The following is a 12,734-nucleotide window of genomic DNA, read 5'->3' as shown; positions in this document are numbered from 1 at the left end:
ACAGCGGACCAATGGGCAGGCGAGAGGGCGGGGCGAGGGCGGGGAGAGGGCGGGGCCAGAGGGGAGGGCGCGGGCCCCGCGGGGCAGGAGCGCGGCCGGCGGGCTCGCTGTGCACCTGCGGAAGACGCGGGGCTCCCGCCAGGGGCGCGGTGAAAAAGGCGGAAACGGACGTTGGTCTGACTGCCGGGCACAGCCTCCTGCCTCCTCTTCTGGACGGACGAACAGCTGTCCACAGTATGCTACTCACTGCCCGGAGGCTTGAAACTCCGAGAACGGGGGCGCCTGGGTGGCTCAGTGGGTTGAGCCTCTGCCTTCGGCTCAGGTCGTGATCCCAGGGTCCTGGGGAGCCTGCTTCCCCCTCTCTCTGCCTGCCTCTCTGCCTACTTGTGATCTCTGTCTGTCAGATACATAAATAAAATCTTTTATAAAATGAGAACTTCCCATATCTCATCAAGGATAACCAATGATAAGCAATATCTAGTGTCTTTTCCCAGTTATACATGTCATCAGTCCCCTTCGAAAACACACTAAAGAGATCATAATATACGCATTGTTCTATACTTGGTGCTCTCTGCTTAAGTACTCCGGTGGGTATCACCCCTGGGGACGCCTCTCCTCTTTACTTTCTTCTGGGTGGCTGCAGAGCATCGGGCTCCAGAAGCCATGATTTCTGTAATCACTGTTACTGTGCATTTAGCTTTGCGGTATTTTCCTATTAGAAAAAAAAAAAAAAAAAAAAAATCTCCAACTAAAAGAGCCCCTGTGATACAAAACGCATGGCTTCTGAAATAACCGCAGGATTCCTTTCTAGAGCCACTTGCCTGGTTGGGGGGGAAGGGGAGGGTCCTGTGGAAAAAGGTGGTGTGAACTGAATGGAGCCAGAACATGCTCCGCTGATGCCCACCCTCCTTGTCACCCCCGCGCCCCCACCAGCTCACCCTACAACCCCCGAGCTTGGCTTTCCTTGGTCAGCAACTGCCCTTCTCATAGCGTGGACTGGGGACCCCTGAGGAAATCTGAGATCCTGGCGGGGGGCGGGGGCGGGGTCCTTGGGATCAAAACCATGTTCATAAGAACACCAGACCTTCTTTATCCTTTTCAGGCTCCTTTTATCAGTAGGGTGGAGTTTCCTGAACGCAGAAGCCGATGTAAAAAACCAGCTGTCTTACTCTGAGGTATTATAGATTTTTGCAAAAACAGAAAATACTCCTGTTCGTATCAGTATCTTAAGAAAAGTAGATGTATCTCATAAAAATATGATTTTATGTTCATACAAGACATTTCATCACTTCTTTGAAATGAATGGACGAATGACGTTTGAACCTTTCTGCTCCTGAGTGGAAACTCAGAGACAGAGCGCCTGCAGGAATATGGAAAAGCTCCTCGGAGTGAAGTGTGCACGCACAGGACCTCCAACTCCTAATTGTCTGTGACAAGGCTGATGTAGGTAATTTAAATGCGTGGATGCTATTAACCTTCTTCAGAGGATTAATTTCCATCCCCCCCCCCCCTTTCCACCACCGCGGAAAGCGCATCTCTGAACAACCCCATAAAATGCTACTTTTGTCACTCTAATTACTGCTTGTTATCAGGGAGGGCTCTGTGACCTTTCTGGGGCAGCCTAATTAGAACTGGGAGGTGCTAGACTTCCTGTCAAATAATCTTACAAACACGCCCCAGTACACGGAGCTGATTCTCTAGACAGAGCAGGAGTTGCGGGAAGACTCAGGGGTTTGTTGGCAAAGTGGTGGGTCTTGGCAGGCCGCACTGCCCTCTTTAGACTGTTGGATGGCAAACATTAGCAGGGGAGCTTTCTGCTGGCTTCGAAGCTTGGCCCACCACCTAAGACTTCATTGAAAACACAGATCTCGGTCCTGCAAGAAGAATCCCATGCCCCATTAGCAGGGTTGGCACCTGGACCCCAGGCTTCACTCCAACACCATCGGAGTCTCGAATAGAATTTAGAATGGGGACCCTGTTAGAGCAACAGTCACCAAGACGGGCGGGAACGGGCTTTGGCCTGAAGAGTTCTCAGGAAATCAATTTCCTAGTCTTTAGAGCCCTCACACTCTTCTGTCCAAACCATTCAGGCCAGGAAAGTGTCTCTAGGAGGTTCCCTGCCCCTGTGCCCCCTCTCCCTGGTCCTGCACATCCCCCTTGTCACTTTCACTTGCCTGAAATTTACTTGGGTAATTGTCCCAGGCACCCAAGAAGGGACCATTCAAAAATCCCCTTCAACTCTGTGCCCGTCCCCTGATTGAAGAGCGTATTTCCAACAAATGGAACATATGTTAAAAAATATTTATCAACTTTGAAACATGTACATTGTTTTGCACATTTGAGTTCCAGTAAATACTACATTCTGTAATCCCTGACATGTCGTCCAGTAGAGAAGGTGGAGGGAGGAAGGCGCGGGGGAGGGACATCCAGGCTCCGCTCCTGGGCAGGCTATGCCCGGACAAGTGTGGTCAGTCTGGGTTGAGTCCCACCCTGGCACTCTAGGAAACACCCTCGGTAGATGCTCCAAGCCCATGTGTGACCCCCAAGGCTGCAGGAAGGGGTCGTGGTGCCAGGCATCCCCAGAGCCCCTTGCTTCCCAACTTCCCTTCCATTCCAGATCTCTTAGTCACCCCTCCTCAGGCCAGTCTTCCAGTCTCCGGGGCAGAGGAGGGCCTCAAAGTGGGGGGTGCGGGACAGAGCAGGTGGCCAGCCCTAGTAGCACTCTTTCCCCTGGGGCCCCTAATCAGGTGGACCATCTTCCTTGAGCAAGATCCCAATTGCCTCTCACCCAGCCCTTTAGCTAGTATTCCGTGGGAGGGCAGCCCGGTGGTCTTGAGGTTGTGGGTCCCAAGGGTTCCCAGCTGTTCCCCACACTGGATGCCCTGGGCCTTTCTTCCTGGCTTGTCTGGGAAGTCAGGTCCACCTAAATTCAAGCATATATGGGACCACAGGTCTTCCCACCTTCAAATTCTGTCTGCATTTACCCACTCTCTACAAATCTGAAAGGGGGGGTGCCATAATCCTGCTGATCCCTGGGACCTCAGCTCTGAACCATCACCAGCTCTGGAGCCATCACCACGGAACAGGGAGTGAGTGGCTGTGCACGTTACCCCCAGATCACATGACTTGCTGGCTAACGCCCTTCAGAGGCTGTTAACTGCTTTTGGGAAAGACTCCCAACTCCTGCCAGGACCTAAGAGGTCACAAGAGACCTTGGACCTCCTGCCTCCTTGATTTCCTTGATCCCAATCACTTCAGTGCCCTAACCACTGAGCTCTTCCTTCCTCAAAGATGCTCAGCTCCCTCTAGCCTGAGGGCTGCTGATTCTTCTCTTCTCTCTCCTGGACACTCACTGGGTCAGGAAGAGGAGGTGAGCTTTGCAGAGTGACGGAGCCCCTCCCAGAACAGGTAGTTAAAGACTCTGCCTGGAGAGGAAGCATCCTGGTTGTACCCAGACCTATGAACACCTGCTCCGGCCAGGGTGTGTTTCCACGTCAACCGTGTGTACTCATCCTGGATTAACCTGGTGAAAAGGGGAATCAGAACTGTGATCTCTACTCTCTGAGTTAGGAAAAAAGAAAACAAAACAAAACTGGGACAGAATATGGCATCGAAAACCATGAAAGAAATTTTTTTTTTTTAAGATTTTATTTATTTATTTGACAGAGAGAGATCACAAGTGGGCAGAGAGGCAGGCAGAGAGAGAGAGAGAGGAGGAAGCAGGCTCCCTGCTGAGCAGAGAGCCCGATGCGGGACTCGATCCCAGGACCCTGAGATCATGACCTGAGCCGAAGGCAGCGGCTTAACCCACTGAGCCACCCAGGCGCCCCCCATGAAAGAAATTTTGAAAAACTTTTTTTCTTTTAATTTGAGAAGCTAATACTATATGCTGTCATTATAGAGTATTTGGAAAATATGCGATTGTGGAAGGAAGAAAAATTTACCCCAAGATGAACAGAAGAAAATCACGTTTTTGTCTGTGTAATGTTTCTTTTGCTTAATAAACATATTTGTGTATACACATTCCATTTTATTTCTTATGCTTTCATTTATCATTAAACATTTTCTCTTTCATTCCTGGTGAATGTCAGTCACCTTAAGGACCCTATTTCAGCTATGTTTCAACATTTAGTTTTTTCCCCCTAACATTTGCTTATTACAAATCATGCTGTGATTAACATCAGAAACCTTGTTTTGATGTAACAGATTATGTTCTTAGTTTCTAGCTCCTGAGGCCTATTTGCCAGATCAAATGAACTTGCTTCACATTATCTAACCGCTTGCTTTTCAAAAAGGTTGCAACAATTTATCTACCCAGATCAATGCTCGAGAACACCTGTCTTACCATGGGCTCTTCGCATTTACATTTTCTGTTAATTTCTCTGCTAACTTGATAAGCTGAAGGCATTCAATTTCAATTTTTAAATTACTAGTTAGGTTGAACACTTTTCCTTACCTATTTAAACTTTTCCTCTTTTGGGCTTTTGGCTAAGAGTCTTCTGTGCCCTTTGCCTAATTTTCTGGTCATGTTCTAAAGTTTTCCTTATTTATTTATTTCACAAATCTATACATCCTTGCTCAGCCAAGTTAGTGAAATTCTTAGAGTCAGTCATTTAGCCCAAAAATATTTAAAGCCATGCATTGTATTCTTTAGATAAATGTGTGTGAAGAATAAAACTCTCCAGCTGTCTGAGAAAGTTCTGTGTGTGGCTGACACACATGGTGGGGCGCGGGGAGTCGGGATTCAATGAAAGAGCCATTGTCAGATGAGACTCCAAAGCTCACCGTGAACCCCAGTACTGTCGGGGAAGCCCTCTCACTGAAGTAGCAGAGAGAGGAATTGTAGAGCAATGTACACGCATCATAACGAAAGAGAGAATGACTCCGCTAGAGAACAGTGGAAACACACGGGGAAGTCAGGTTCCTCGAGTAGGCAGCCCCACAGGGGACAGGTGCAGAGACTTGCCGTGGGCCTGGAAGGACTCATGGCCTTGGTGTCTTCGCTGGACTTGGAGAAACTGCTGGGGATACGCTTCAAACAACAAAAGACTGAGACGCATGTCATAAGTTTCAGTGTTGAGTATTCAATGTAGACTTAAATGCAGAACTAAGACCAGATGATAGTTTGAAGGAAGAGACTATTATGTAGTGGGGATTTGCTGACGGTGGAGGCATAGCACAGGTGGGGAAGAGGAAGAGATACATGGAGAGTAAAGTCAGTGCCCTGATTGCCTTTTCAGTCTAAATGTGGAGTAAGAGAATGCTATTTCAAATTAAATACTGTGACAGAGAAGGCTTTAGCTGAGTGTCAAGACTGCCCATATTAGGGGAGCCTGGGAGGTTCAATAGGTTAAGCATCTGCCTTCCACCAGGGTTGTGATCCTGGGGTCCTGGGATCAAGCCCCACATGGGGCTCCCTGCTCAGTGGGGAGTCTGCTTCTCCCCCTGCCTGCCGCTTACCCCTGCTTGTGCTCTCTTCTCTCTGACAAATAAATAAATAAAATCTTAAAAAAAAATAAATACATAAAAGGAAACAACTGGGAGATGAACCATAAAATGTAAAAATGAAGGAGAGAGGACAGGAAAAGAAGCTAATTTCTTTGAACCCATCTGCTTTGATAAATTTGACTTTTGGATCACACTAGTATTTACATAAATATAAACCCAATTAGGTCAAAGAAACAGAAAACCCTAGAAGTAGACATTAAAATGAAACTAACTGCATTATCAGGCAACAACACAGCCACACAGAAAACAATAATTTAAAGTCATTTAAATAATAATTTAATGGTACAACCCTTGATAGTCATTCCCTAAGAATAAAATGAGCCGATAATAACAGCAAGTGGTTTTCAACACTTGCACTGGTGGTAATACTGAACCATTATTCTGAGCTTACATCTTGTAGGAGGATAAAGCTAAGAAGTAATTTTGTGAAGATCACTCGGAAGAAGGTTTTTCAGTCTAAGAATAAAATGACATGAATGTAAAACCCAAGAGTGGAGTCTTCCGTGGCTACCCCACCAAAGCAGGAGGGCCCTCACCCCAATTTGGTTTGTATGTAGAGACTGAAGATGCTATGTCTGCCCTTCAGAGGGCGTGAAAACTTAGTGATGCACATACTGGAGGTCTCTGTAGGGAGCAGGGCAGATCTGAGGTGGCTCCAGAGAGCACCGAGAGGGGCTGTCTAGGTTTTTACCATCATCAGGAGCGGGCTGCTGGCAGGGCCTGGCTGCTTTGAAGGAGGGGAGAGGGGCTTGGGTTTTCTCACCAGCTGCCCCACGATGGGGTGCCAATCAGGAGCCAGGGGTGAGGCTCCATGGCTGTTAGCACTCAAACATACAAAAATTGAGCCTGATTCCTTATGACATTAAGTAAACTTTTTTGTTTTGTTTTGTTTTGTTTTAGAGAAGGGGGGAGGGATAGAGGGAGAGGGAGAGAATCTTAAGCCGGGTCCATGGCCAGAGTGGAGCTTGGCATGGGGTTCCATCTCGCAACCCTGAGATTATGACCTGGGCCGAAATCAAGAGTCGTATGTTAACTGAGTCACCCGGGTGCCCCTGGTAAGTAAATTTTGAGTGCGATATGTCAGTTTGAATTCATGGTGTATTATTGGGTGTTAAAATGCAAATGATGAATCATGGAACACTACATCAAAAACTAATGAGGTACTGTATGGTGACTAACATAATACAATAAAAAAATTAAAATTTAGAAGAAAAAGGGGTACCCGCCTGGTTCAGTTGATAGAGCATGCGACCCTGGATCTCAGGCTTTTGAGTTTGAGCTCCATGTTGGGTGTTGAGATTACTTAAGAATAAAATCTTTAAAAAAATAAAAACAAATATGAAAGAAAAGTAATATTTCCTGATATAGTCCCTGAGAAGACCTTGAACTTACCTAATAGTTAAGAATGTCCTTACCACCCAGACTGTGGCTGCTTAACCCCATTTCCCACTAAAAGGAACCCAAGTTCTTATACAAATGTTAGCCTCCCCCATGAGCAGCAGGGACTGGGCAGGATGATGTTGGGACATTTCATCACACGGAAGAGGGGGGATACTCCTTGACGACTACTGAGATCATATCTAAAGGTCCCCGGGGTCACTGGGACGGGTCCCACTCTCTCCACAGATGGTAAACTTTGATCTTCAGTAGATAGATAGATAGATAGATAGATAGATAGATAGATAACCACAGTGGATTGAAAGACCTAAAATACATTGAAATTCCTCCAGTTCACAAGGACCACGTAACCAAAAGAAAGAAAAGGACATGGTTGGACTCCTTCAGAGGCTGGAGGGAAATGCCCATTCTGGCAAGGAAAGGGAGGAAATCACACTTTTCTTTGCCTTTCTTGTGTGCACACAGCTGATTATGGAAAGTCTCTCTTTAGAGGTGCAAACAGTAAATGAATAAAAAAAAAAAAGATAACTCTAGTAGAAGATCACAACTGTGCAAATCTGTAATGAAGACATTAAATCTGGGCAATGATCATCGACGGCAGGTCATCCCAAAGAGACACAGAGGCTCCCCTGCCATGTGGACCTCTGCACGGAGGGTTGGGGAAAAATATGCTGGAGTGGGATTCGGTCCCCAGACGGAGCTACCCCGTGTACCAGAGACATGCAGGACAGGGGAGCCCTGAAGCAGCACCAGTAGCGAAACCCAGCTACAGGACACTCTGCGGGACAATGAACGTGGCTTGTTCAGGGTAGGGCAAGGACGCAGACGAAGAGTAGGAGGCGATCTACAGACTCAAAGAAAGGATGGGTCAGAAGGTCCTAGGCTTCAGCCAGGGCGGCATCAACTGGTTTCAGATCTCTCACTGCCAACTTAACTGAAGAAAGGAACAAACTGCGTAAGGCAGCTCTTTGCTCGTTCCAGGCGGCACGGGCTGCTGTCTTTGAGAGAGAAGGAAGCCCGTGATGTGAGCTCCGTGGGTCCAGCCCCGGTTCCTGCACGGGTGCGGGGAGGTGCGCCACAGCTGAAAGTAGTGACCTCACAGTGCCGGGCCAGCAGCAACTGGGGTTTGGGGAGGCCAAGGAAGGTGGATCTGTGGGGCACCGGGCTGCCCTGGGCCCTCAGCCAAGGGCCGCACTGCACAAATGCAGGGCACTCTGCGGGGCGGGGCGGGAAGCAGCCACCGTGGGCATCTGTATCCAAGGAAAACATCCGGTGACAATAAGGGTGCAGGAGACACTGGCAGAGAAAAAGAAACCGAGAGAGCTGGAGCTCATTGCCAGCACACCAGGCAAATGCGGTGTAAAACCGCGCTGAGACACCGTCACACGCCCACCGACAGCTAAAATTAAAAAGACCGAGCATGGCAAATGCTGGGGGCGGGGTGGGGGTGTGTGTGGGGCCAATGGAGCGCTCATCGCTGCTCGTGGGAACTAAGAGGCACAGCCATGCTGAAGGCTCCTGTATGGGTTCTTACAAAGCCAAACTGATGTCCTTCCCACAACCCGGCAATCCCACAACTCGCCATCAGCCAAAGAAAAATGAAAGCAGACTGCCACAAAAGGACGTGTCTAAGCAGCTTTTTCATTATAGCCAGAACCCGGGAGCAATCCTGCACTCATCAACAGGGTATTTCCTGGCAGCATGTATCACAGTACGAGCTGTGCTGTATCCACGTGGTGAAATACTAGAAAGGAATGAAAAAGGAGGAGGTGCGGGCGTGGGGCCGTTCGCACCCAGTCTCAACAACACCGTCACTTTCCATGCTCTGCACAGACACAGAGGACATCCTGTATATCCCTGGATGGGACTTTCTGGGACATCATTATCTCTGCGGTGATAGAAGTCAGATCAGCGGCTTCCTGTGGGCTGGGGTGGTGGGGCGACTGGTCGGGGAAGCAAGGAACTTTCGGGGGTGCCGGAACATATATATATATATATATATATATATATATATATATATATGGCAAATATATACCCTTTTGTATATTGATTCATGTGTCGATCACACAGGTGGTTTTATCTCTCAGAACTTGTAAAGCCATGGCCTTAAGATCTGTACATTTCAGTATGTGGAAGTGCTTATCCCAATTTAAAAAAAGCATTTTTTAAAATCAAATGCAATTTTTGGTTCTCTTTTAGGCCTGATTTAGAAAGATAAACTGTTAACAACACTTCTAGGAGGCCGTGGGAGGAATCAGAGAAGACCGAGTATTGGAAGATACTAAGGAACTATTTTTGCTGTGATAATAGTAGTATCATGGCAGCCACGGAGTTATGCTCTGAGTCCTGATCGATTTGAGAGCCACGCTGGAATATTTATGGAGGAAGAAATACGATATCTGGGATTTGTTCCGAAATAAACCAGTAGGAGTCAGAGGTGCCTGGGGGTGTCCTGGGGGTATAGAGGACACCCGATGGCCATGAAGATCCGTGGTGAAGCTTGCTGATAGGTGCTTGGGGATGCTTTACCTTCCTATTACTGCCTCTGCGTGTGTTTACACTCTCCCACAAGGGAAGGTTTTTAAAATCAAGGATTTCCAACAGGCAGAACATCAGGAAGCCTCTGGGCAGGGTCCGGGGAGCAGAGGAGGTTCTTTGGCAGGAGGGGGTGAAGTCTTGAGAGGCCCGTGGAGACCACCCCCTTCCGGGACAGGGAATTCCTGGGTCCTCCTGCTGAATGTGGGCTCTGGGCTCTGGCAGGAGGTAGGTCCCGGCGCTTCCCTGCACCCTGGCAGCCTCAGTGCGGTCGCGAGCGCCCGCAGTCACACAGGCCTGCGCAGCCAGACCTGTGCCCAGCCACCTCCCTCCCGCCCCAGAGAAGGGATTTCTATTTAAAAAATTAAAGGGCATGAATTGCCAACATTTCAAACAAAAATTCAGCTTTTCCCCGCTTCTTTAAAAGGAGCAAACCATCGGCCACCTCCATCAGGTCGGCCCCACCATCTGCGGGAGCCCAGTGACATCCCCTCCCCAAGTCCAGCCTGTGCCCTGCAGTGTCCCCGGCGCCCCCTCGGTGAGTCCCACGCAGACCCCGAGCGCGATGGCCGGGGCCGCAGCGCCACCTGGCGACCAGGTCGGGCCACCGCTTCCTTCGTGGGGAAATGCCCGCTCTCCGGGCGCGGGAGCAGGAGGTGCGCCCGGGGCAGCCTCGGAGCCGAGCCTGCGCACTGCGGCTGGGGCCAAAGGCCTGCGTGGGACCCGCTAGAGCTGCGGTCACGCGACCTTCGAAACTGGACAGCTCCGGGTTTGCACCTCGCCTTTGTACCAGACGGGTGCCGACCCAGGGGGATGGAACAGGACAGCCTTGGTGAAGGCGCCGGCTGCCGTGGGCTCCCTGGCAGGTGGTAGGGTGCCCGGGGAGGGTCCCAGAGGCCCCGACGGTCCTGTCTGCGCCATTGCTGAAGTCATGGATCCTCCTTAAACCAAGGGCTTTTGGAATAGGAATGATGGGGATACAAACCAATATCCTCTGAAAGTCTCTCAGTGACGTTAAGCCCTAGTCTGTTCCAAACTATCTTGGGAAAAAAGTCTTCTCTTTGATACCTGAAACCTTGGAATCAACATTTCACCGTGGAACTAACTGCCTTAATTCATTTGCTGCTGCTTTAGTACTAGTAGTAGTCGTTGTCGTCGTCGTAATGATTTATTATTTGGAAACTTGAACCTTTTATTGTAAACTCACTAATTTGAAAACTTTAGACCTATCTGCCCGATGAGCCATTCTGTGTTACAGCATTTATTAAGTGTTGAGCAGCATGTGAAAAAGATGAGTAAGACAGACCGTATTGTCAGGAAGCCTGCATCCTGCAGGGGAGAATACCCAAGAGGCTTACTAAGCGCGGTGCCGGCCACGGTCGCTCCTGAGAGCTATGCAGAGTGACAGAGGAGTCTGCATCTAGGGAAGAGCTCAGTAATCAGGCTTCCCCGTAGCCACCAGGAAGACATAACCTTGGGGTACGGACATGAACGGGTCCGACTCTGGCTAAGCTCTACTTCTATGCTGCTGGAAATATTCTCCAGGTAAACTTTGCAGAAAGATTGAACTGAGACAGATTTGTGGGACGTAACAGTGTCCTTTCACGAGCTTACAGAGCTGACATAGTTACAATTTTATTGAGGGCCCTTCCTGTGGCAGGCCCGCTAGCCCTAGAGAGGCCAGGACTAGGGCGAGGGCACCTGGTGTGAACAGTTTAGGAAGTGCCCCCTCTTGGGGGCTGCTGACCCTCCACTTACGGCAGCCTGAGAGTGAGCTCCTTCTTAAAGTTTGCACCCCCCACCCTCCCTCCCCAACCTCCTCATGTCCCTGGCTCGTCTGGCCCTGAAGGCCATTTTACAAAGGAGGAAACCAGAGCACCAGGAGGTTAATTTCACTTCTGTGATGACACAGCCTGGCTCTTTCTGAGTTGAGAATTGTATGGCTTTCTTTGACTTTGGCACCCTTCCTTATTTATTTATTTGACACAGAGAGATCACAAGTAGGCAGAGAGGCAGGCAGAGAGAGAGGAGGAAGCAGGCTTCCCACTGAGCAGAGAGCCGGATGTGGGGCTCAATCCCAGGACCCTGAGATCACGACCTGAGCCAAAGGCAGAGGCTTTAACCCACTGAGCCACCCAGGTGCCCCAACACCCTTACTCTTGACACCTAAGCTCTGTGCTTTCTTCTTGTGCCTCCCCTTGACCCCCAGACTGTGCCCAGAGACTAGCCCAGAGTTTTGAATGGATGTTTTTAATTAGGCCCCTTTTTAATGAAAACAGAGGTAGTGTCTGTGTGCCCAACCCTCTCGCTCCCTTCCCCTAATTTTATGTAATTGATTCTTCCCCATGGCCCACGCTCCTCTCTCTTCCCACTCTCTGTATGTAAAGAATGTATGTAAGCAGGGGCTAGTTGATTAAGACGTGTATGTGTAGTTCAAGTTTTGCATCACAGTTTTGATCCATTTTTCTCTTAACTTCAGGCTGGCCATTTTCTGTTCCAGTTTAAAACTAGTCACTATTATTTTGACCAAAGACAAATGAAGGCAGGATGTTGGGAAGAGCCAGCAAAGAAATTTTCTAAAATCTGCCACCCGAGGGCAATGAAATGCCACTCGCGGTGGGGATGAGGGACACCTACACCGGACAGCACGCGGGAGTCTTGCAAACGTGACCCTGAGCAGAAGGAGACAGATAGGAAAGAACACGTGCTGGGGGCTTCCTTGTTTGTGAAATTCAAAACCACCCGAGGCCAGTCTATCGGTCTGTGGTCACCCTTGGTTGGAGGGGACGCTGGGAAAGGGCAGGAGGGGCCTTGTGGGTTTGACAAGCCCTTCTCTTATTCTGGGTGCTGGGGGCAAGGCGGTATTTCATTTGTCGGAATTTACGGAGCTGAATTCTTGTGATTTGTGCACCTTCCCATAAGTGTTTGATCGTCCAATAAAACACCTCTAACTGAAAAAAAAAACAAAAAACAAAAAACCACACAAATGAAACTGAGTTCTCGATTTATTGGAGGAGATACAGCTTCCTCAATGAGACTTTGATAATAGAACTGTCTCAGATTCAACAGGGACTTGAGACTCCCAGCGAAGGTCTTTAACAGCCATTCTCAAGGCGATAGCTCCCACAGGACGGGAAAGGGCTCACTCTGCTCTCTCCTCAGCTCCTCGTCTACCTCCTCCTCCCCCTCCCCCGCCCTGCCCCCTCCCAGCAGCTCAAGGCCAAGGGCAGAGGAGGGTCACTCTGGGAGTTTCAGTCAGAGGGCCTGGGCCTGCCGTGAAAGCTGATGGCCCC

General features: G+C 49.2%; 1 long non-coding RNA gene across 4 annotated transcripts; it reads left to right on the top strand.

Annotated features, from left to right (window-relative positions):
* The first annotated feature begins 78 nt into the window (after positions 1–78).
* Positions 79–4,028, top strand: LOC131830540 (uncharacterized). Of its 4 annotated transcripts, XR_009353208.1 has the most exons (5): positions 79–234; positions 1,103–1,175; positions 1,278–1,447; positions 3,292–3,481; positions 3,902–4,028. It is a non-coding gene; the product is annotated as an uncharacterized LOC131830540 (long non-coding RNA). The 4 variants fall into 4 exon arrangements; XR_009353206.1 differs by lacking the exon at positions 3,292–3,481 and having other exon boundaries at positions 1,278–1,443; XR_009353207.1 differs by lacking the exon at positions 3,292–3,481.
* The last annotated feature ends 8,706 nt before the right edge of the window (positions 4,029–12,734 follow it).

The sequence above is a fragment of the Mustela lutreola genome, chromosome 4 (assembly GCF_030435805.1).
Source record: "Mustela lutreola isolate mMusLut2 chromosome 4, mMusLut2.pri, whole genome shotgun sequence".
NCBI lineage: Eukaryota > Metazoa > Chordata > Mammalia > Carnivora > Mustelidae > Mustela > Mustela lutreola.
The sequence above is the reverse complement of the archived record's forward strand: the minus strand, read 5'-3'. Positions and strand labels throughout refer to the sequence as shown.